Below are 23348 nucleotides of genomic sequence, written 5' to 3' on the forward strand. Positions count from 1 at the left end.
TCCACATGAGTTATGTTATCTCCATTTTCAAATTAACCAAGAAGATGTGCACAGATTTCCCCTTAATAAATCACTAGATATCATGGGGCATCTAATAATCTACAAAATTACCATAATTAATGAGGGCATGTAGTTGGTGAGTGGATCCATCAAGCTGTTCCTAAGTTTTGCACAGCAGGTAAAAGATCATATGCAAAGAGTGATTATCAACATCCCTTGGTCAGTTTGAGAGAATACACACACACACACACACACACACACACACGCACACACACTGCAGAGGGCAAAAAATGCTCTCCTTCAAACTGAAGAATAAAGGACTTATGATTCTGATGTTAGGTAAGTATGGCTGGCAGAGAGCACTGCTCCCACAGAATCAAACCCAGAAGGCAAATTCAGAGTCAGAGGAACTTCATATAGAGTTCCTAAAATCTCTATAAATAGTTTTCACATGGTATTTGGAAAAATAAACAAAAGAAAAAAAAACCAAGAATATCTAATATAAAAATGACATAATAAAGAGGAAAACAATAGTTTCTAAAACATCCTTAAACTAACCATTGGTAGTAATTTCACCCTCTTGCACACCTTAGCTTTTCAGGAGTCTCAGAAACGCTGTTTAGTTTGAAAAGTTATTAAACACAAATAAGACTTTGAGTGTCTAGGAGTTCACAGAATAATACATGAGATGGAAATAAAGTCACATAATTGAAATGCAATATGATTCATGCAGAAATAGAGGTGTCCTGATTGGTGTGATACAAAGAGTCAGAAAAGTGAAGTCAGAAAGGTGAAAGCATGAATACTAGTGAGCCATTATACAGTTTTGTTGACTAAAGAAATCATAAACGTTTTTGAGTCATCCTGCCCACATCTGTTAAAAGACGAGAGTAATATACTTTATTGAAATGTTATTAAAGAAAGATTTATTTACTGTTTTAAATGAACCTAAGACTATTTCATATTGTAGATGATGTCTTAGCAAGTTTTAGGGAGATACATCACAGTTTCTCAGGCAGCTACAGGAAGGGAATATTCTGGATAATAGGAAAGGTGTGTACAAATTGATGACAGTTAAAACAACATGGTGTTCATGTAATAAAGCGGATGCTCTGTCAGTACTTATCTTCAGCTCCATCCTAGCTCCTTCTTTCCTGCTATAGAAAACTAGACTAAATGGCTTAGAAGGGAATCTGAAATACCTGTCTTCTCCCTTCTTTTTACTTTGTACCCCACCATTCATGTCATTCATGCAGTCCAACATGAAGGACAACTGGCAAACAAAGAAAAACATCACAGGCAAAATTTTCCTCCCCTTTGAGTTTACTCGTTTAAAAACTCCACATAAGGTTTTAAACACTCTTGGGATACAAACTCTGATCAAAAGGCTAAATCTCTTCTCAGTTGTCAGTTCATTCTCCTTCCATTCTAATCTGCTTTCAAAGTAGGAGGCATTTTACAGAAAACAACCAAAGCCAGACATCAGGGTCATTTGCAAAGCCTAGCCCTTCCTAAATTTTGTACATTTTCTAGATTAGTGCAATTCCAAGTAAGAACAGAAAAAAGTGCAATAAAAATGCCAGTCTCTCTGACTGAGGTAGGTATATTCTAAACTAGACATAGCTATAGATGTAGATATATAGATATAGCTGTAGGTATAGGTATAGATAGATAAATGTAAGTTTGTATATATACACACAAACACACACTAATTGTCAGTCACATGGGAAATAAAAGCAAACAGAGTAGCTTAGAAAATGATGAAGAAATAATACAATAAATGAAAAAAAGCATAGAGATAACCAAGAATAATCATGACCTTAGCCATTAGATAATATACATATATATAGTTTTCTATTTTATGCATTAATTCTATATTAGATGAAAGCTTAAAATATCTTAAGAATTTACACAAGAAAAAAATGTACTAATTCTATAGAGTAATATGTTCTTAAAGAAGAGATGTAAATAAAAGTATTAAATGTGTAGCCAAAATGACTTCTCCATGTATCTGATCATTTATGCAAAAATAAATATAGTAAGGATATACCAAAAACTAATGGGATTGACTACTTACAGGATCCATATTAAGAATAGGATAAGGAGAGTGACAGGGCTCTGGGAATACATCATTGCACAGTTATGACTTTGGGACCATGTTAAAGTTTCACATACTCAAGAAAGAAAGAAAGAAAGAAAGAAAGAAAGAAAGAAAGAAAGAAAGAAAGAAAGAAAGAAAGAAAGAAAGAAAGAAAGAAAGAAAGAAAGAAAGAAAGAAAGAAAGAAAGAAAGAAAGAAAGAAAGAAAGAAAGAATCCATGAAGATGGGATAAATTTTAAAATAACATACAAACATAAATAACTGAATCTAACTGAAATGAATAACCAGACTGCATTTGAAATGAATAACCACATTGCAGTGCCTGGGTGGCTCAGTCAGTTAAGCATCCAGCTCAGGTCATGATCTCAGTGTCGCGAGATAGAGCCCCTTGTTCGGCTCTGCGCTGGGAAGTGGAGCCTACTTGAGATTCTCTTTCTCCTTCTCCCTCTGCCCCTCCTCTCTCTCTCTCTCTCTTTCTCTCTCTCAAAAAAAAAAAAAATGACAAAGAGGGAGACAAACCATAAGAAAATCTTAACTACAAAATACAAACTGAGGGCTGTTGGAGGGGCGGTGGGTGGGGGATGGGGTAATTAGTGATGGGCATTAAGGAGGGCACTTGATGTAATAAGCACTGGGTGTTGTATACAATTGATGAATCCCAAAGTTTTACTCCTGAAATTAATAATACATTATATGTTAACTAACTTGAATTTGAACAACCCCCCAAAAATCACAGATTTTCTAATATTAATATTTTAAAAATGAAATGAATAATGACATTAAAAAAAGAAAAAAAAAGAAAGAAAAGTGATTACTTTTTTTGACCCAGTATTTTGACATTATATCCTCAGGCTAAAGGTAAAAAAAAAACTGCAAATGAGCATTAAACTCTTGTTAGTGGAGGTGTTTTTCTCAGTGGTATGTGTAAGCAATTCTGAAACTACCTTAGGTATATTTAGGACTCAGGAAATAATAATTATCTTGTATTAAATATAGTTTAGGTTTCTCACTGATGGGGAAAAAGAGTTAGACTATGGAAGAGAGAACAGGAGAATGAATTATGTGATGTTGAACTGGAAGTATAGGTACCAAAATAGACATATATTAATTTTTATTAAAGTAAAGTTGACGTACAATATTATGTTAGTTTCAGGTATACAATATAGTAATTTGGCAATTATATACATTACAAAATGCTTACTATAATAAGTGCAGTTAAAATCTGTCACCATATGAAGATATTACAATCTTACTGACTATATTCCCCATGCTGTACTTTTCAACTCTGTGACTTAATTATTTTATAACTGGTTATTTTTTAAAATATAGACAGATAGATAAGTAGATATATAGACAGATGCATAGAAATGTGTGTGTGTGTGTGTGTGTGTGTGTACTATACACCCTATCTGTGTTGAGAGAAACTGTGAACAGGCACAATGGAGGAACAATGAGCTCCCCACATACAAAATCATCATTTCTAATCTAACACCTCTACTAAGAAATAATTAATTAAAAACAAAAGCAAGACTTTTAGAAAAATAACTAATTCTAGAACTGAGGTTGAAAGAGTATGATTCTAGATCTTGTGGGAAAAAAAGGGGGGGTGTAATTCTTTAAAGAATATTACAAAGATGTATCTAGAATAATCAGCAGCCAGAATGAAGAAGCTTCCACTGGCCAAATCTGTGACAGGCTGAGCATCCCAAATAGGAGATTGTAATCTATGGAATAAAATAAGAATGTGAGAGCAAAAGGAGATGTAAACAAATGAATAAATAAAGAGAAGGGAAAGCTCTCTCTCCCCCTCGCTCTCTCTCTCTCTTTTTTTTTTATTAGAATGCCAACTGATGATTGAGGAAAGAGCGATAGATGTAGAAAATGACCAGTTAGCAACCACCATAGTAATAATTGATTCCATTGTAATTCATCACTGGATGCTAACACTAGTGAATTAGCATTAGAGCAGTAACAGGATATTGAGAGTCTCAAAGGATCTCCCCGTAAGGTATACTTACTTTTAAAAAGAGAAAATATTAAGTTACAGTGAAGATATATAATAGACACCACATTAAGTGATCAATGTTAATTTCAACAGAAATCACACAAATCAATACAATGTTCCTAATATTACAATGCTCTGGAAAAAAAAACACTTATGTGGTATTTCTGACGGAAAACATAAAATCAACAGTTAATCATTAGAAACATCAAACAAAATACAAAATAAGTGCCTGTACTCTTCAAAAATGTCAAGGTCATAAAAGACAAAAAGAACAATTCTAGATTGGAGAAGACAAAAAATGTATGATGACTAATTACTAATTACATGTACGATCAGATTAGATCTTAAATAGGGACAAAATGTACACAACAACCACAGACATACACATGATTATAAATATGTGTGTATATATATAGTGAGATAATATAATAAAGCAAATGTGGTAAAATGTTAACTGCAGAATCTGGATAAAGTGTGTATGTTTATTCTTTTATATGACTCTTGCAAATTTTCTCTAAGTCTTAAGTTATTTCAAAAGTTAAATCCTGTGACTTTGCTGAATTCCTGTATCAGGTCTACCAATTTTTTGATGGTATATATACACCTGTGTGTTTATGTATGTATGTGTCTGTTTTATCCATTCATCAGGCTATGGACATTTAGGTTCTTTCCAAAATATGGCTGTTGTTGATAATGCTGTTATAAACATCAGGGTGCATGCATCCCTTCAAATCAGTATTTCTGTATCCTTTGGGTAAATACCTAGTAGTGCAATTGCTGGATCATATGGTAGAGTCTATTTTGAACTTTTTGAGGACCCTCCATACTATTTTGCAGAGTGATTGTACCAGTTTGCATTCCCACCAACAGTGATACAGACACACAACCAATGGAATAATAGCCAGCAAAAAGAATGAAATCTTGCCATTTGCAATGATGTGGATGGAACTAGTAGATATTATGCTAGGCAAAATAAGTCAGTTAGAGAAAGACAAATACCATATGATTTCACTCATATGTGGAATATAAGAAACAAAACAAATGAACAAAGAGAAAAAGAAGAGAGAGAGTCAAATCAAGTAACTGACTCTTAACTCTAGAGAACAAACTGATGGTTGCCAGAGGAGAGGTGGGTGGAGGAATGGGTTAAATAGGTGGTGGGGAGTAAGAAGTGCACTTGTTGGGGCACCTGGGTGGCTCAGTCATTAAGCGTCTGCCTTCGGCTCAGGGACTGATCCCAGTGTCCTGGGATCGAGCCCCACATTGGGCTCCCTGCTCTGCTGAGAGCCTGCTTCTTCCTCTCCCACTCCCCTCCCTGTGTTTCCTCTCTTGCTGGCTGTCTCTCTCTCTGTGTCAAATAAATAAATAAATTTTTTTTTTTTAAAAAGGAGTGCACTTGTTACCATGAGCACTGTGTGTTGTATGGAAGTGTTGAATCACTATACTGTACACTTAAAACTAATATTATACTGGATGCTGATTAACTAGAATTTAAATAAAGCAACTAAAATTTTATTTTATTTTTATTTTTTCTACAGATTTATTCATTTATTTGAGAGAGAGAGAGAGCACAGAGGGTGGGGAAGGGCAGAGAGACAGAATCTCAAGCAGACTCAACCCTGAGCACAGAGCCCAATGTGGGGTTCAATCCCACGACCTTGAGATCATGACCTGACCAGAAATCGAGAGTCAGACACTTAACCAACTGAGCCACCCAAGTGCCCCAGAGCAACTAAAATTTTAAAAGAAAATGATAGCTGAAAGGGAAATTAAAGAATCAATCCATTTATAACTGCACCAAAAAATAAAAAGATATTTAAGTTAAATCTAACCAAAAAGGTGAAAGAACTTTACTCTGAAAACTATAAAACACTGATGAAAAAAAGTGAAGATGACACAAAGAAATGGAAAAACATTCCATGCTGATGGATTGGAAGAACAAATACTGTTAAAATGTCTATACTTCCCAAAGCAATCTACACATTTAATACAATCCTTACCAAAATGCTAATAGCATTATTCAGAGGGCTAGAACAAACAATCCTAACATTTGTGTGGAATAACAAAAGACCCCAAATAGCCAAAGCAACCTTGAAAAAGAAAAGCAAAGCTGGAGGCATCACAATTCTGGACTTCAAGCCATATTACAAAGCTTTAGTGATCAAAACAGTATGGTAGTGACACAGAAATAGACATATGGATCAATAGAACAGAATAGAAAACCCAGAAATGAACCCACACCTATATGGTTAATTAATCTTTGACCTAATAGGAAAGAATATCCCATAGGAAAAAAGTCTCTTCAACAAATGGTGTTGGGAAAACTGGACAGGTACATGCAGAAGAATGAAACTGGACTACTTTCTTACATCATACACAAAAATAAATTCAAAATGCTTGAAAGACCCACATGTGAGATGTGAAACCATAACATCCTAGAGGAGAACGGAAGCAGTAACCTCTTTGATATCGGCCATAGCAACTTCTTTCTAGGTATGTCTCCTGAGACAAGGGAAACAAAAGCAAAAATAAACTACTGGGACTTCACCAAAATAAAATGCCTCTGCACAGAAAAGGAAACAATCAGCAAAACTAAAAGGCAGCATACTGAAAGGGAGAGGATATTTGCAAATGACATATCTGATAAAGGGTTATTATTCAAAATATATAAAAAAACTTATGAAACTCAATACCCAAGGAACAACTAATCCAATTAAAAAATGAGCAGAAGACATGAATAGACGTTTTTCTGAAGACATCCAGATTGCCAACAGACATATGAAAAGATGCTCCACATCACTGATCATCAGGGAAATACAAATCAAAACTACAATGAGATTTCGCCTTGCACTGTCAGATCAGCTTAAATTAACAACACAAGAAACAACAGATGTTAGTGAGGATGTGGAGAAAGGGGAATCCTCTTGCACTGTTGGTGGGAATGCACACTGAACAACCACTCTGGAAAACAGTATGGAGTTTCCTCAAAAAGTTAAAAATAGAACTACCCTATGATCCAGCAATTGCACCACTAGGTATTTACCCAAAGGATACAAAAATACTACTTCAAAGGGATAGATGTACTCCAATGTTTATAGTAGCATTATCAATTATAGCCAAAGTATGAAAACAGCCCAAGTGTCCATCAACTGATGAACGGATAAAGCTGAGGTCACACGCACACATGCACACACACACACACACACACACACACACACACACACACACACACAGGAATATTACTCAGCCATGAAAAAGGAATGAAATCTTGCCATTTGCAATGACATGGATGGACCTAGAGAGCACTATGTTAAGTGAAAGGAGTCAGTCAGAGAAAGACTCTGCTAATGATTTCACTCATATGTGGAATTTAAGAAACAAAACAAATGAATAAAAGGGGGAAATGAGAGAGAGAGGCAAACTAAGAAATGGAGTCTTAACTATAGAGAACAAACTGAGGGTTACTGGAGGAGAGGTGGTCAGGGGAATAGGTAAAATAGGTGATGGGGATGAAGGAGTGCACTTGTTATGATAAGCACCATATGCTGTATGGAAGTATTGAATATTTTATACCTGAAACTAATATTACACTGTATGTTAACTAACTAGAATTTAAATGAAAACAAAATCAAAACAAAACAAAAGCTTCTGCAGTGCAAAATAAATAATTAAAAACATGAAATGATAACCTTCAGAATGGGAGGAAAATTTTCCAAATTATATATCAGATAAGGGATTAATATCCAATTGAATTGTTTGCATACCTGGGCTATTGTTAGTGGTGCTGCAATGGACAGGGAAATGTTTCATTTTCTTTGGATATGTACCCAGGAGTGAAATTGCTGAATCACATGGACATTCTATTTTTAATTTCTAAATTTTAATCTTAATATCCAAAATATATAAAGAACTCATACAACTCAATAACACCAACAATCCCCAAAATAATCTTATTAAAAAATGGGCAGAGGAAGGAGGTGGTAAAAAAAAATTGGGCAGAGGAACTAAATAGTCATTTTTCCAAAAAAGACACCCAATGGCCAACAGATACATAAAAGGTGCTCACACCACTAATCCTTAGGTTAAGGCAAATCAAAGCCAAGACAATATATCAACTCATACCTATTAGAATGGCTATCATCAAGAAGACAAGATAACAAGTGTTGACAAGGACGTGGAGAAAAGGGAACATTTGTACACTGTTTGAAGGAATGTAAATTGGTTCAACTATGGAAAACAATATGGAGCTCCTCAAGAAATTGAAAGTGGAACTTCCATGTGATTTAGCAATTCCATTTCTGGGTGCATACCCAGGGTAAGTGAAAATACTCCCATGTTTGTTGCAGCATCGTTCATGGTAGCCAAAGTATGGAAACAATTTAAGTGCTAATCAATGGATGGATAGATAACAAAATATGTTAATGTAACAAAAAGATGATAATGTAATGTGATAGTACTTCTAATTATTACTACAATGGGAATCATATTACATTATGTACAGATATCAAATTAACATGTTGCACACTTTAAATTTATACAATATTATATGTCAAATATATTTCAATTAAAAAAGAGTTGATGGGAAAAATAAATAAATAAAAAGAAATTGACAGTATCTAAAGGTGGTGAGAATGCAGGGCATCCAAAACTACAGTCCATGGCTAGTGGGAATAAAGAGTGGTACCACCACTTGGGAAGATAATTTGGCAGTTTCTTATAAAATTAAACAAACATTTACCATATGTCCCAGCAATTCCATCCCTACATATTTTCCCAAGTGAAATGAAAACTGTTCACACAAAAATCTGTATGTGAATGTTAAAAATTGCTTTATTTTTAATTGCCAAACTAGAAACATCTAAAATGTCACTGAACTGGGGAATGGATAAACAAACTGTGGTGCAAACTTATAACAGACTACTACTTGTTAATAAGAATGAACAATGGATATATGCAAAAAATTGGATGATTCTCCAATAATTATGCAAAAGAGGCCAGATCCAAAACACAACATTCTACATGTCTCTGTTTTTATTACGGTTTTGCAAAGTCAATATTTTAGGGAAAAAAAGTAGATCAATGGTTGCCAGAGTCTGGGGTGAAGGAAGAAGTTGATTACAAAGGGGCACCAGGAAATTTGGGGTGTTGATGGGAGCTATTCTCTATCTTGATTGTGGTGGTGATTACACAATCAGATACAATTTTTAAAACTCAGAGAATTTTATAATAAAGAATATAATTGTTTCTGTACATAAATTATACATTACTAAAAAGTGTGGAAAGAAAGCACTAAAATTTTTAAAATGTAAATTATTAAGTCAAATAATACACAAGCTGGGATTGTTTTTCTGAGGGCCCATTACTCATCTCTGAACTTCTGAGACAAGGGATATTTCCATTTTCTACTAATATTTCCACCTTCTACTAATCATTTATCACCTAACATTTTGGATATCCTCCAGTTCAGTGGGCTTCTGAAGACGCTGAAGCTGCACTGTGCTATCTGCAAGAAACCCTGGTATGACTCTCGTTGAGGCACCACATTCCTATGTGATCTGGGGTGTGTGAAGTCTAAGGTGGACAATCGAAGAGAGTATATTGGCACACACACACAAAAAAATGACTAGTTAGGCAGATTATCCAAACACATCATCATTCTTAATGAGTTTGACCAAGACAGAATGAACCCAAGTACAGACCAAGTGCTTGGAAGACAGCTCCAGAACAAACTCCCTGGAACTGGAGGATGGGCTGCATTAGGCATTTATGGAGTTCTCCTGGATTCTTTCCTTGTCTAAGAAGAAGTCATTTCAAGTATCTCTCCCAGAAATAAATAGGGTCTTCCCTGTGAAGATACTAATCTCACCATAGAGTGTTCTGAGATAGAAGGTGGGTTTCCCGTCTGTTTCAACAGTTTTTACTTTCCTTGGTAGATAAGGTAGTAGAGCTGCCTCAGAAAATACACCAAATTTAGTACTGATTTCCCACTGGAATTGCCAGAGAAGATCATGGAGATGCAAGATGGAAAAAGGATTCCCTTTGAGTTTGATTAAGTCAAGAGTGGTAGAAAGAAAAGTGCTATAAAATAGGAGACACAGATTTTGAAGGTGATGCCTTGACTGCTATCCTGAAGGATGGCAAGCACTACTCCTCCAGCAGCCCAAATTTTCAGTAATGGCAGTGGTAGCTAGAGGATCCACAGTGGCAATGAAATGTGCAGATAACGGCAATGCTCCCACATGTGGGATGGAGTTACAATTGCAGCCAGCAACCCAAGAGGAAAAGACAAGGAAAGTCTGAGAAATTTGGAGGTAGAAAAATTATTTCCTATGTTCTTTCTCAAATAGAAGGCAATGAGGTGTGAAACACTGACTGTTTAGGATTTGGCCTTGTCCAAGGATACTTGTTATGGATTCTTTATAGAATTGGGAGTCTGTGGAAGCTCTTGCATTGGGTTCTGTGGCCTCAGGTACTGCCAGGCAAGGAGGCATGGCACAGAATTGTACTATTATCATTTGACAACTTTCTGACCTTACCTTCTGCTCTGGCATTCAGCTCTTTGGTGTTCTATTAAGTACTGATATTTCTCTCCATGTTGACTTGATTTGTTTCACACCATAATGCCTTCGTGTTAAATGGAACAACATAAGGCGTCGGTCACCCTACCAGAGAAAAGACTGTAGAGCAATGCAAATTTCTGAAATTCAGCAATTCTGATGTGACATTTATTCATTGACCTTTTCATCAGTAAAGCAGTTAATAAATGTTACTACTAGGCCACTAATGGCTATGAAAGGGTGTCATGAACTTATTTAAATTGTGGGATTACAAAAAAACTACAGAATAAAAATTTAGTATGGAGATTTATTGAAAATATATTTCTCAAAAATACCTAGTAAGCAGTAAAAATTACTTTCCTCTAAATTAGATATGTTCTTATTGCTGATACAGAAGCCTAGTGCACTAATATGAACACTTGAATACTTCCAATTCTCAGTTTCCCTACTAGAATATAAAGAGAAGGAGAGAAAGCAAAAAAGCAAGCAAGCAAGAAAGAAAAAAAGAAGAGAAGAAAGAGAGGAAGAGAGCAACAGGAAGGCAGGCACGGAAGAGAAGAGAAGAGAAAAGAGAAGAGAAGAGAAGAGAAGAGAAGAGAAGAGAAGAGAAGAGAAGAGAAGAGAAGAGAAGAGAAGGAAGAGAAGAGGAGAAGAGAAAGAAGAGAAGAGAAGAAAAAGAAAGAGAGAGAGAGAGAAAGAAAATTTCCTAATGTGCATAACAATAACTTACAGAATCAGAGCTGTGAAGTAACTTGTACCCAGCTTATGATCAGAGAACAAATAAGCAATGTGACTAAAAAAGTGCACGCTTTCCTAGCCCTAATTTGAATAAAATATGCTGCTTTACCCCCTATTTATAATGCAAATAGCAAAATATTACTAAAGTAATGCTTTGAATCCAATCAGAAACATTCTTTGTTGCTTAATTTTTTTTCAAACCAAAGAATCAGTGAAACAACAAAGAATCTTATCCATTTTCAAAGAGTCTGAGAAATCCTTATAAAAGATTCTCCAGTACAATTTTCTGATGGAAATTTTTATAAGAGTCCCAAAACAGGGCTAAAAATCAATGAATTAAATATTTACAAAGGATTAAGTTCTGCAAATCATGTCCCTTCCTTAGAACAGCCTTCCTACCAGCCTCTGGCATCATGGATTGGGGAATGTCTTTACTTCTTTGGACTCACGAGGAGTCTCCTCCCACAGAATCAAAGCCATAAAGTGTTGAAGAAAATGTTTACATTTCATATCAACTCCCATTTATTGACTACATTCATTGAACCCCTGTTCTGGATATTTTTCTATGTATTACCTAATAAAGTCTTCACAACACATGTGTGTGGAACTAACTCATTCATTCATTCAATTGTTCTGCAATAGTTGATTAAGCACTACCCTGGGCCCAATGCCAGGTAGTGGGTCCAGAGATCACATGGTTCTCTCGGCTCTCAGGAAATCACACTCTAGAAAGGGAGGCAGGAAGTAAAAATAACATTTTGAAGTAGCAAGATAATACTCTACAGAAGGAAGCCCAGCCTTCTGCAAAAGCGAACAGGAGTAACACTCACGTCAGGTTGAGGAAGATCAAGGGCTGCCAAGGAAGGCTTGCTGAGCTGAGTGATGAGAAATAATAAATGGTTATTAGACAGATGCAAAGGAGTATTTGGGAAAGGGGTAGTGGTGCAATTACTAAAGTCAAAGTGTCCAAGAATATTTTTTATACTCACTTGAAAGTGAATAACTTTCTCAACGGCACATGGTATTTATATGCATATAGGTTAATTAACTGTTCATAAATTATATGTTTATATACTATCCCAAAGTATGAGATATTAACTAAAATATATCATTTTGTTGTAACTAATCATTAATTGAGGATGTTTTTATGTAAGTATGTTACTTTTACATCTACTCAATTTCTGAGTAGAAAGTGTATTTTTCAACATTCTCCTGATAATTTGCTATCATCTATGCTATGTTACTAGTTAGTGCTCTCCAGAGAAACAGAACTAATAGTAGATTATATTTACATATAACTGTAACTGTATTTTATATATATAATTGGAAAGCCAGGAAAGCTGGTAGTCAGTGTCTGAGAGCCTGAGAACCAGGGTAGACAATGGTATAATTTCCAGTCTGAGGCCAAAGGTCCAAGAACCCAGAGGCCACTGGTGTAAGTCCCAGAGTCTGAAAGCCTGAAAACCAGAAGCTCCAACATTCAGAGGCAGGAAAAGATGGACGGCCCAGCTAAAGAAGAGAGGGTGAATTTGCCCTTCCTTTGCCTTTTTGTTCTATTTAGACCATCAACAGATTGAGATTGGATGATGCCTGCCCACATTGGTGAGGGCAGATCTCTTGACTCTGTCTATTGAATCAAATACTCAACCTCTTCCATAAACACCCTCAAAGACAAACCGAGAAATGTTTCACCAGCTATGGAGGCATGTGTTAGACAAGTCAAGTTGACATATACAATTTATGATGACAACTATCTTATTCCTTTCTGCATTCTACAACATCACTCTCCTGGTGGAAGCAGTACATATAGTCAAGAGCTAGAGCTGTGTTTAAGATTCCCAGGAGGAAACTGAAACACATATAATTGATTTTAGGAGTAAATACATCATTTCAAAGCAGAAATTTTATGCTGACTTTCTCTACTTTTCTGAACCCTCTTTTAGAGAGAACATCAACATCTTCATCCTAGTCTTCCTGATCCAGCAATGTCTATACTTAGAATATCATTAGAGAGTCACTACATTTGTTAACACATGTACACACACACACACCCTTTGTCTAGTTTCTCAACTCTGCATGGAATAAAACATGAAATCTGTGCTTTGGACTACAAAGTTGTGTGTGATCTGGTCCCTGCCTCCTTCTTCAAATTCAAGTCACACTCTTTATTTCCAAGTATCAAGTTTTTATCTACCTCAGGGTTTTAAAGCATGTTTTTTGTTTGTTTGTTTGTTTGTTTGTGTAATCTCATAACACAGCTGACTTCTGCTCTGTAAGCCCACATCCTGAGAGAGGCTGTGCTAATGGCCCCACACTTTTTTTTCTTTTTTAAAAGATTTATTTATTTATTTTAGAGATTGAGAGAACACATGTGGGGAGAGGGGCAGAGAGTATCTTCAAACAGACTCCTCAGTGAGTGTGGAGCCCAGTGTGGAACTCTGTCTCATGACCTATGAGATCATGACCTGAGCCAAAACCAAATGTTCGATGCTTAACCAACTGAGCCACCCGGGCGCCCTTAATTGCCCCACTCTTAATTACATTATTCTATTTCAAATAACACTCTTTCTTTTTCAGAACTTTATATAGTACTACTTCTTAGTGGCTTATTATTTTAAATGTATGTGTGTCTTGTAAGCTTATTGAGGGCAGGAAGTGTAATTTTTAGGCTCATTACTCAGGACCAGTTACAAAATTTTTGATGCCCAATGCAAAATGAAAATGTGGGTCCCTTAAGCCAATGTCCAAGAGATTATTGCCCAAGTTTTCTTTTTGGGGTTTTATGTTTTCAGGTCTCACATTCAGATCTTTAATCCATATGCAGTTTATTTTTGTGTATGTTGTAAGAAAGTATTCCAGTTTCATCATTTTGCACGTAGCTGTCGAGTTTTCCCAACATCATTTGTCGAAGAGACTGTCTTTTCTCCATTGTATATTCTTACTTCTTTTGTCAAAGATTGTATAAGTGTGATATTATTTCTGGACTCTTTATTCTATTCCATTGATCTTTATGTACACTGTTTTGATTAGTATAGCTTTGTAGTATAGCTTCTAGCTTGATACCTTCAGCTTTATTCTTATTTCTTAAGATTGCTTTGGCTATTCAGGATTTTTGTGGTTCCATACAAATTATAGTATTATTTTTCCTAGTCCTGTGAAAAATATTATTGGTATTTTGATAATAATTGCATTGAATCTGTAGATTACTTTGGGAATTATGGATATTTTAACAATATAAATTCTTCCAATAAGCATGGTATACCTTTTCATTTGTTTGTTTCACCCTCAATTTCTTTCATTAATGTTTTGTAGTTTTCAGAGTACATGTCTTTCACCTCCTTGGTTAAGTTTATTCCTAGGTATTTTATTCTTTTTGATGAAATCATACATGAGATTATTTTCTTAATTTCTCTTTCTGCTACTTTGTTATTAATGTATAGAAATGCAACATATTTCTGTATATGAATTTTGTATCCTGAAACTTTACTAAATTCATTTATTAGTTCTAACAATTTTTAGGTAGAATGTTTAGGGTTTTCAACATATAGTATCATGTCATCTGCAAATAGTGACTTTTACTTCTTCCCTACCCATTTGGCTGTCTTATATTTCTTTTTCTTGTCTGATTGCTATAGCTAGGACTTCCTCAGGCAAGGGAAACAAAAACAAAAATAATCTATTGAGACTACACCAAAATAAAAAGCTTTTGCATAGTGAAGGAGGCCATCAACAAGTCAAAAAAGCAACCTACTGAATGGGAGGAGACATTTGTAAATGATATATCTGATAAGGGGTTAATATCCAAAATATACAAAGAACTCATAACTTAACACCAAAAAAAAGCCCAGATAATGCAATTAAAAAATGGGAAAAAGGCCTGAATAGATATTTTTCCGAAGAGGACACACATAGATGGCCAAGAGACACATGAAAAGATGCTCAGAATCACTAATCATCAGGGAAATGCAAATCAAAACAACAAAGAAATATTACCTCCTACCAGTCAGAATGGCTAGTATTAGACAAGGATTTAACAGTGCTGGTGAAGATGTAAAGAAAAGGAATCTCTTATATAGTATTAGTGAGAATGTAAATTGGTATACCCACTATGGAAAAGAGTAACTTTTAACTTCTAAAAGTTAAAAATAAAAATACCAAATGATCCAGTAATTCCAACCCAAAGAAAGCAAAACACTAATTTGAAAAGATATAGGCACCCCTATGTTAACTGCAGCCTTATTTAGAATAGCCAAGATATGGTGGTAACCTAAGTATCCAGTGATAAATGAATGGCTAAAGAAGATGTGTTGTGTGTGTGCACATGTGTGTGTGCATGTGTGTGTGTGTGTGTGTGTGTGTACACAACGGAATATTACTCAGCCATAAAAAATGAAATCTTTCCACTCACAACAGCATGGATGGATATTGAAGATATTAAGCTTACTAAAATAACTCAGATGGAGAAAGACAAATACCACACAATTTCACTTATATGTGGAATTTAAAAAACAAAACAAACAAAAACCAGAAACATATTCATAAATACAGAGAACAAACCAGTGGTTGCCAGAGGGGAGGAGAGTTGAGGGAGGGGGGAATAGGTGAAGGGGAGTAACAAGTACAAGCTTCTAGTTATAAAATAAATATGTCATGTTGATAAAAAGTACAGTATAGGAAATACAGACATAAGATTGTAATAATGTTGTATGGTAGCAGATGATAACTACACTTACTGTGATGAGAACCACATGATGTATGTAACTGTTGAATCACTACACTATACATCTGAAACTAATATAACATTGTGTGTTAACTATACTTCAATTAAAAAATAATTAAGAAATCATGGGTCCATTTTTCAAAAGTTGTTAAGGATTTCAAGATGAAGACAATAGAGCACTGAACCAAGCATGGTAGACTTCTGAGAGCAGGATCCTGTGTGATGGCACAGGTCACACTGACACATGAAGCCAGCCTTGTTGTCAATTTATATCCAGTGTCTACAGTAATATCTGGAAAAGAAGTACTCAATAAACATTTATTTAATATAGTGAATGAATCACCAGTAGATGAAATGCATTGATACGTCTTTATACAAGTATGTAAATAACTTATTCAGAATCATCCCAAGGAACATGTTCGGTAAAGAAAGATAGAGAACATAAAGCACAGTGAACCTATGGGAAAAGAAGATAAAATTGAAGAAGCCAGAGGCATAAAAATTCACCTTCAATATTTTGCTTGAGGTCATTTTTCCTCTATTTAAAAAAAAAAAACTAGAAAAAGACTCTCAAAAAATGAAATAAGAATTTGACTCTTTAGGAAGGAAAAAAATATGATTTTGAATACATAAAGTATTCTAGGCAAAGGGTACCTTCTCAAAAACTCTGTGAGAGAGATTTTTTCCTTCCTTACCTGTATATTTAAGAAACCTGTAGTTAAGAGAGGTAAGACAATTGACCTAATTTCCCAAAGTGAGTTATTTTGAGAGCTGGTTTTAATTTTTTGTATCTAGGACAATACTGCCTTTCTTGTGCCTCAGTAAACCCCACACTCTGGAGGGGACTTTCTTGAAATTTTCTAGATCCTACTTTGGTCCCTGGAATTGTGTGGGGCTGATAATAGAACACCCTGAGCCCAGGACTCACATGGTCTCAGGTTTCTCCCTTTGGGTTCCCTGTGACCTTCTATGACCATCTTTGAGTGAGGGTCACCAGCTCTGACAAGTCAAAATTGTTCAAGTCAACATAATGCCCAAGGCTTTTGATTCAGCAATCCCTTCCCTTGAGATATAGCCAAAGGAAATTCAACAGTAGAAAATAGAGCCAGATTTTCTATCCATTGTAATATTTTCTATAAATGTAAGCAGAAACATTTTATCAAATTTATTGTCTGCTACCCTTATGCAGGACTTTTAATATGAATTGACTGATTTAATGAGAAATTCAAGAGAATGAAAATTACAAAAAGGAAATCAATACATCGTAATACAATAAGCACTGAAAGAAGAGTACTTCTAATGTGTGGTGTAAAGACCTCCTATTTCAGAAGTAGCTGCTTAGTAAATATGCAGATTCCTGGGCCCCATCCTATAGTCTACCCTTGGCCCTTGAACTTTAATGAGTCCCTTTTGTTGTCAAGGATTCTCTCTCATCAGTCTATTCTGACTGCAGTATTACCTCTAGTCTATAGTAACCAAGGGTGAAGAGATAGTGGCCATGATTCCTTTACTCTCTGCATTCCTTGCCCAGGATGGTCCTCACTCCCTCTGTAGGTTCCAGGACCCTCTAACAGTATTCTGGAAGTGGCTCCACCTATCTTCTCTGCAAAGCCAACTGGCTCTTCCAATCAATATTCTCTGTTGCTTCTCATTTGTTCTGTAAGGGGTACTCTCTCAGGTTGGTCTTATGCTTTGCCAAATGCTTCATTGAGACCACTTTCCTTAATCTCTCATGGGACTCTCGCCTATCCTTCCCACAGGTGTTAGTGTGTGGAATGCAGAAATATGGTCAATAGAAAAAAGAAAGACCACATTCCATATAGGAATCCAGTAAAGGCAAAGTTCAAGAGGAGACACAATTTCAAGATTTTTCCCTGTCTTTTTTTTTAAAGATTTTATTTATTTATTTGACAGAGAGAGAGAGCAAAGTAGACAGAGTGGCAGGCAGAAGGAGAGGGAGAAGCAGGCTCCCAACAGAGCAAAGAGCCTGATGCAGGGCTTGACCCCAGGACCCCAGGATCATGACCTGAGCCAAAGGCAGATGCTTAACTGACTGAGCCACCCAGGCACACACACCCCCTTTTCTAAAGATTTTATTTATTTATTTGACAGAGAGATTTTTCCCTACCTTTAAATTGGACAGCCACATACAGAAGAATAAAACTGGACCACTTCCTCACACCATACACAAAAATAAATTCAAAATGGATGAAAGACCTAAATGTGAGACAGGAATCCATCAAAATCCTACAGGAGAACACAGGCGGCAACTTCTTCAACCTCAGGCACAACAACTTCTTGCTAGGCACATCTCTCTCCAAAGGTAAGGGAAACAAAAGCAAAAATGAAGTATTGGGACTTCATCAGGATAAAAAGCTTTTGCACAGCAAAGGAAATAATCAACAAAACTAAAAGGCAACCTACAGAATGAGAGAAGATATTCCCAAATGACATAGCAGATAAAGAGCTAGTATCCAAAATCTATAAAGAACTTATCAATCTCAACACCCAAAAAACAAAACAAAACAAAAATCCAGTCAAGAAATGGGCAGAAGACATTAACAGACATTTTTTCCAAAGATATACAAATGGCCAACAGACAGATGAAAAAATTTTCAACATCATTCGGCATCAAGGAAATACAAATCAAAACCACAATGAGATACCACCTAACACTGGTCAGAATGGCTAAAATTAACAACTCAGGAAACAACAAACGTTGGCAAGGATGTGGAAAAAAAGGAATCCTCTTACACTGTTGGTGGGAATGCAAACTGGTGCAGCCACTCTGGAAAACAGTATGGAGGTTCCTCAAAAAGTTAAAATTATCCTATTATCCAGCAATTACACTACTGGTTTTAATCAAGAGTATACAAAAATAGTGATTTGAAGAGGCACATGCTCCTTAATGTTTACAGCAGCACTATCAACAATAGCCAAAATATGAAAAGAGCCCAGATGTCCATTGACAGATGAATGGATAAAGAAGATGTGGTATACATATACAATGGGATATTACTCAGCCATCAGAAATAATGAAATCTTGCCATTTGCAATGATGTGGGTAGAATTAACAGGTATTAAGGTATTATGCTAGGTGAAATAGAGAAAGACAAATACCATACAATTTCACTCATATGTGGAATTTAAGAAACAAAACTTACAAACATTGGGGAAGGGAAGGAAAAATAAGATAAAAACAGAGAAGGAGGCAAAACATAAGAGACTCTTAAATATAGGGAACAAACAGGGTTACTAGAGAGGTGGTGGATAAGGGGATGGGGTAACTGGGTGATAGGCATTAAGGAGAGCACTTGACATAATGAGCAATAATTATATGCAACTGATGAATCATTAAATTCTACCCATTAGCCATTTGTATGTCTTCATTGGAAAAGTGTCTGTTCATATCTTCTGCCCATTTTTTGATTTGATTATTTGTTTCTCATGTATTGAGTTTGAGAAGTTCTTTGTAGATCTTGGATACCAGTCTTTTATCTGTAGTGTCATTTGCAATTGGAGAGGATGTGGAGAAAGGGGATCCCTCTTACACTGTTGGTGGGAATGCAAATTGGTACAGCCACTTCGGAAAACAGTGTGGAGGTCCCTTAAAAAGTTAAAAATAGAGCTACCCTATGATCCAGCAATTGGACTACTGGGTATTTACCCCAAAGACACAGATGTAGTGAAGAGAAGGGCATATGCACCCCAATGTTCATAGCAGCATTGTCCACAATAGCTAAATTGTGGAAGGAGCCGAGATGCCCTTCAACAGATAACTGGATTAAGAAGATGTGGACCATATATACAATGGAATGTTACTCAGCCATCAAAAAGAACGATTATCCAACATTTGCAGCAACGTGAACAGGACTGGAGGAGATTATGCTAAGTGAAATAAGTCAAGCAGAGAAAGACAATTATCATATGGTTTCACTCATTTATGGACCATAAGGAATAGCAGGGAGATTGGTAGGAAAAGGAAGGGAAGAAGAAAGGGGGGGGGGGTAAACAGAAAGGAGAATGAACCATGAGAGACTATGGACTCTGGGAAACAAACTGAGGGCTTTAGAGGGGAGGGGGGTAAGGGACTGGGATAGGCCGGTGATGGGTATTAAGGAGGGCACGTATTGCATGGTGCACCAGATGTTATATGCAAATAATGAATCATGGAACATGATATCAAAAACTAAGGATATACTGTATGGTGACTAACATAATATAATAAAAAATTATTATAAAAAAAATAAAAAATAAATTCTACCCCTGAAACCAATAATATACTATATGTTAACTAAATTGAATTTATTTTATTTATTTTTCTTTTTTTTCTTCATATTTTTTCCTTTGGATGAATGTTTGTGAATTTGCCTTTTTACCTTTCTTGTGTGTTAATTAATTTATTAACTTATTTTTTAGTTGAATTTTGCATTGCCACCCAGTCTGATGATCTGTCTTTTAATCAAATCTTTAGACCACTTTTATTTATTTATTTGTTTGTTTGTTTAGACATTTTTAAACTATTTGCATATCTTTTTTTTAAATTTAAGTTCAATTAATTAACATATAGTGTATTATTACTTTCAGAGGTAGAGTTCTGTGATTCACCAGTCTTATATAATACCTAGTGCTCATTCCATCATGTGCCCTCCTTTATGTCCGTCACCAAAAAATTAAAATTAAAAAAAATACTAAACGTTAGTATACCATAATCAGAAAACTAATTACTAGTCACATGTACTGCATACTCTGGGTAAGACTTGCCCTTGTGGTCATCATCAATAAGGCACAGCAGTAACTTCTGAGAGCCACTGGCAGTCAGAATTCATAAGCAGTAGTACTGTAAATAATGAATGTGTTGGATGATGCAGCATCATGAATAATGGTGTAAACAGCATTAAATAAGTGAAATTAGGGGACTGAGTAGCCAAGTAGATCTATGTTATTTTAAGTAAATAAGTTCTTAAGAGCCATGGCATTGTGAGTAATGACAACACTGCTATATTTTTCTTACTGTAGGAGTTATAAAATTAGCCAGGGAAAGCACATTTGACAATAAAGAACAAAAAGAGATGGTTTCTAGACCTGAATAGGAAAAGATGGTGCCTGGACACTATAAAGAATCTTCAAATACACTTTGTCGACAACAAACAAGTTTGAGTAGTTCCTCTCTACATATTCATTTTATAATCTTAATTGGTAAATCATTGTACCTCATATGGACTCATGGCCTTTGTATTTTATTTTTAAATCAAACTTCTTTTTAAAGATTTTATTTATTTATTTGACAGAGAGAGAGAGAGAGAGAGCATGCACACAAGCAGAGGGAGCGGCAGGCAGAGGGAGAAGGAGAAGCAGGCTCCCCGTGGAGCAGAAAGCCCGATGTGGGGCTGGATCCCAGGACTCCAGGATCATGACCTGAGTCAAAGGCAGATGCTTAACCAACTGAGCCACCCAGGTGCCCCCAAACCAAATTGTTTATATTGATAGAAAGAAGCCTTATAAAAATACTTGCCTGATCCAGGAGGTATGAAGCCATCTCTTCAAGGAAGCAACTATACTCCTGGTAGTGCATAACAAAGGAATCAGAAAAGCAAATGAACACTGAAATGCCTAAAAAAAATATATGTTCTCTAAAGTGAAAGGAGGAAATCAAGCACAATATTTATTGAACAATAAAAGGAAGCATTTTTGTGAGAAACTGAATTACCTTTAACAGGCAAACTGTGTTTAATATCACAGAAGAGGGGCACCTGGGTGGCTCAGTCGGTTAGGTGTCTGCCTCTGGCTCAGGCCATGATCCTAGGTTCCTGGGATGGAGTCTGGCATTGCTCAGCAGGGAGTCTGATTCTTCCTCTCCCTCTGCCCCTCTTCCTGCTCACTCTCTCTCTCACTCACTCTCTCTCTCAAATAAATAAATAAAATCTTAAAAAAATATGTCTCAGAAGAAAAATCTTAGGTTCAAAAGTAGAAGGCAGACAGCATAGAATTACCCAAATGTGGATAATTACAATTGAGAGTTATAGCTATTAACCTGATAGTTTGGGCTGGCACTCCACAGACTCAAGTTAAAAAGCACAGTTCCTTCTTAGAGGTTTGTTCCCTGGGTCAAGTGGTATTTGATTATTAGTCCCCACTGGCCTCTGAGTAGCATTTCAGAAGCCATTATGTTTTGACTTGGCATTAAATTTATCCTTCCACCACCAGTATGTGGCCATGCACAAGTCATCTGACAGCTCTGAGCCCCCTTCCAGACAGAGCAGACCATTTTTTCTCTTAAACTCTGTTAAAGTTGTTCTTTAGGTCAACTGCACCTTCATACTCTGCCTGGGCAATTTCCCCCCAGTTCTTTAGGCATCAGCTTACCCATTGCTTCATGTGAGAGGATGCTTAGGACCAATGAGATGCATGCCATGCCAGTTATTCTGTAACACCCTTCCTTGCACACTTTGTAAGTACTTGTTTAGTACCAATGTTCTTCATTAGATTACAAATGTTGTGGAAGAAGAAACCATTCTGCCTTATTTGTCTAGTCTAGTACCTAACACTGTGAGTATTAAATAAATATCCATTAGAGGAATGCATGAAGGAATAAGTAGCAGAATTCTTGATATCCTAATTATAGCCTTGTGGGTGTTATAAACAATGTTCAATTTGAAATGTATTGTAACTTGCTCATTTATTTTAATTGATTTTAATTCCAGAATTAAACTACCAAAAACAAAACAAACGAACAAACAAAAAGTCTTCAGTGTTTTCAGTCAGGAAGAAACAAAAGACACTGACATTCTGTACTCTTTTTCTATTTCTTTTTTTAGTTATTTTTTTGGATTAAGCAAACATTTCAAGGTCCAACACCCCTGTTATAGATAACTATCTGTGTCAAAGTAAAATTGGAGACCTATCAAGAGACCAATTATAAGGAGATGCTGCTGCTGACCAGCCAGTAGGATAAATCTGGAATGAGTTTGATGTAATCTGTCCGAGAAACCAGAAATTGAAAAAGTGACTTAAAATGATTAAGAGTAAACACAATGCAAAAGACTTTTGCCCTAGGAATCCCTCCCCTTTGGATGTTGCCTAACATGATTATTCAACATTGTAACAGAAAAGATTTCCCGTTCATTGTAACATTATCTATAAATGTAAGGGAAGTATTTTATCAACTTCACTGTCCACCATGATTTTGTAGAACTCTGAATATGAGTTGACTTATGGAATAAGAGAT

The 23348-nt window shown here is 35.8% G+C and overlaps 1 long non-coding RNA gene across 1 annotated transcript in view; it reads right to left on the bottom strand.

The window, feature by feature from the left end:
- Nucleotides 1-23348, bottom strand: part of LOC123803839 (uncharacterized) — a 67772-nt gene that overhangs the window by 33387 nt on the left and 11037 nt on the right. Inside the window, exons 2-4 of the long non-coding RNA XR_006782985.2 lie at nucleotides 12231-12275; nucleotides 11975-12125; nucleotides 10642-10767 (exon numbers count right to left, since the gene is read on the bottom strand). This is a non-coding gene — a long non-coding RNA (uncharacterized LOC123803839). The remainder of the gene's footprint in view (nucleotides 1-10641; nucleotides 10768-11974; nucleotides 12126-12230; nucleotides 12276-23348) is intronic.

Source organism: Ursus americanus, chromosome 16, assembly GCF_024610735.1.
Source record: "Ursus americanus isolate L20-20 chromosome 16, mUrsAme1.1.p, whole genome shotgun sequence".
Lineage (NCBI taxonomy): Eukaryota > Metazoa > Chordata > Mammalia > Carnivora > Ursidae > Ursus > Ursus americanus.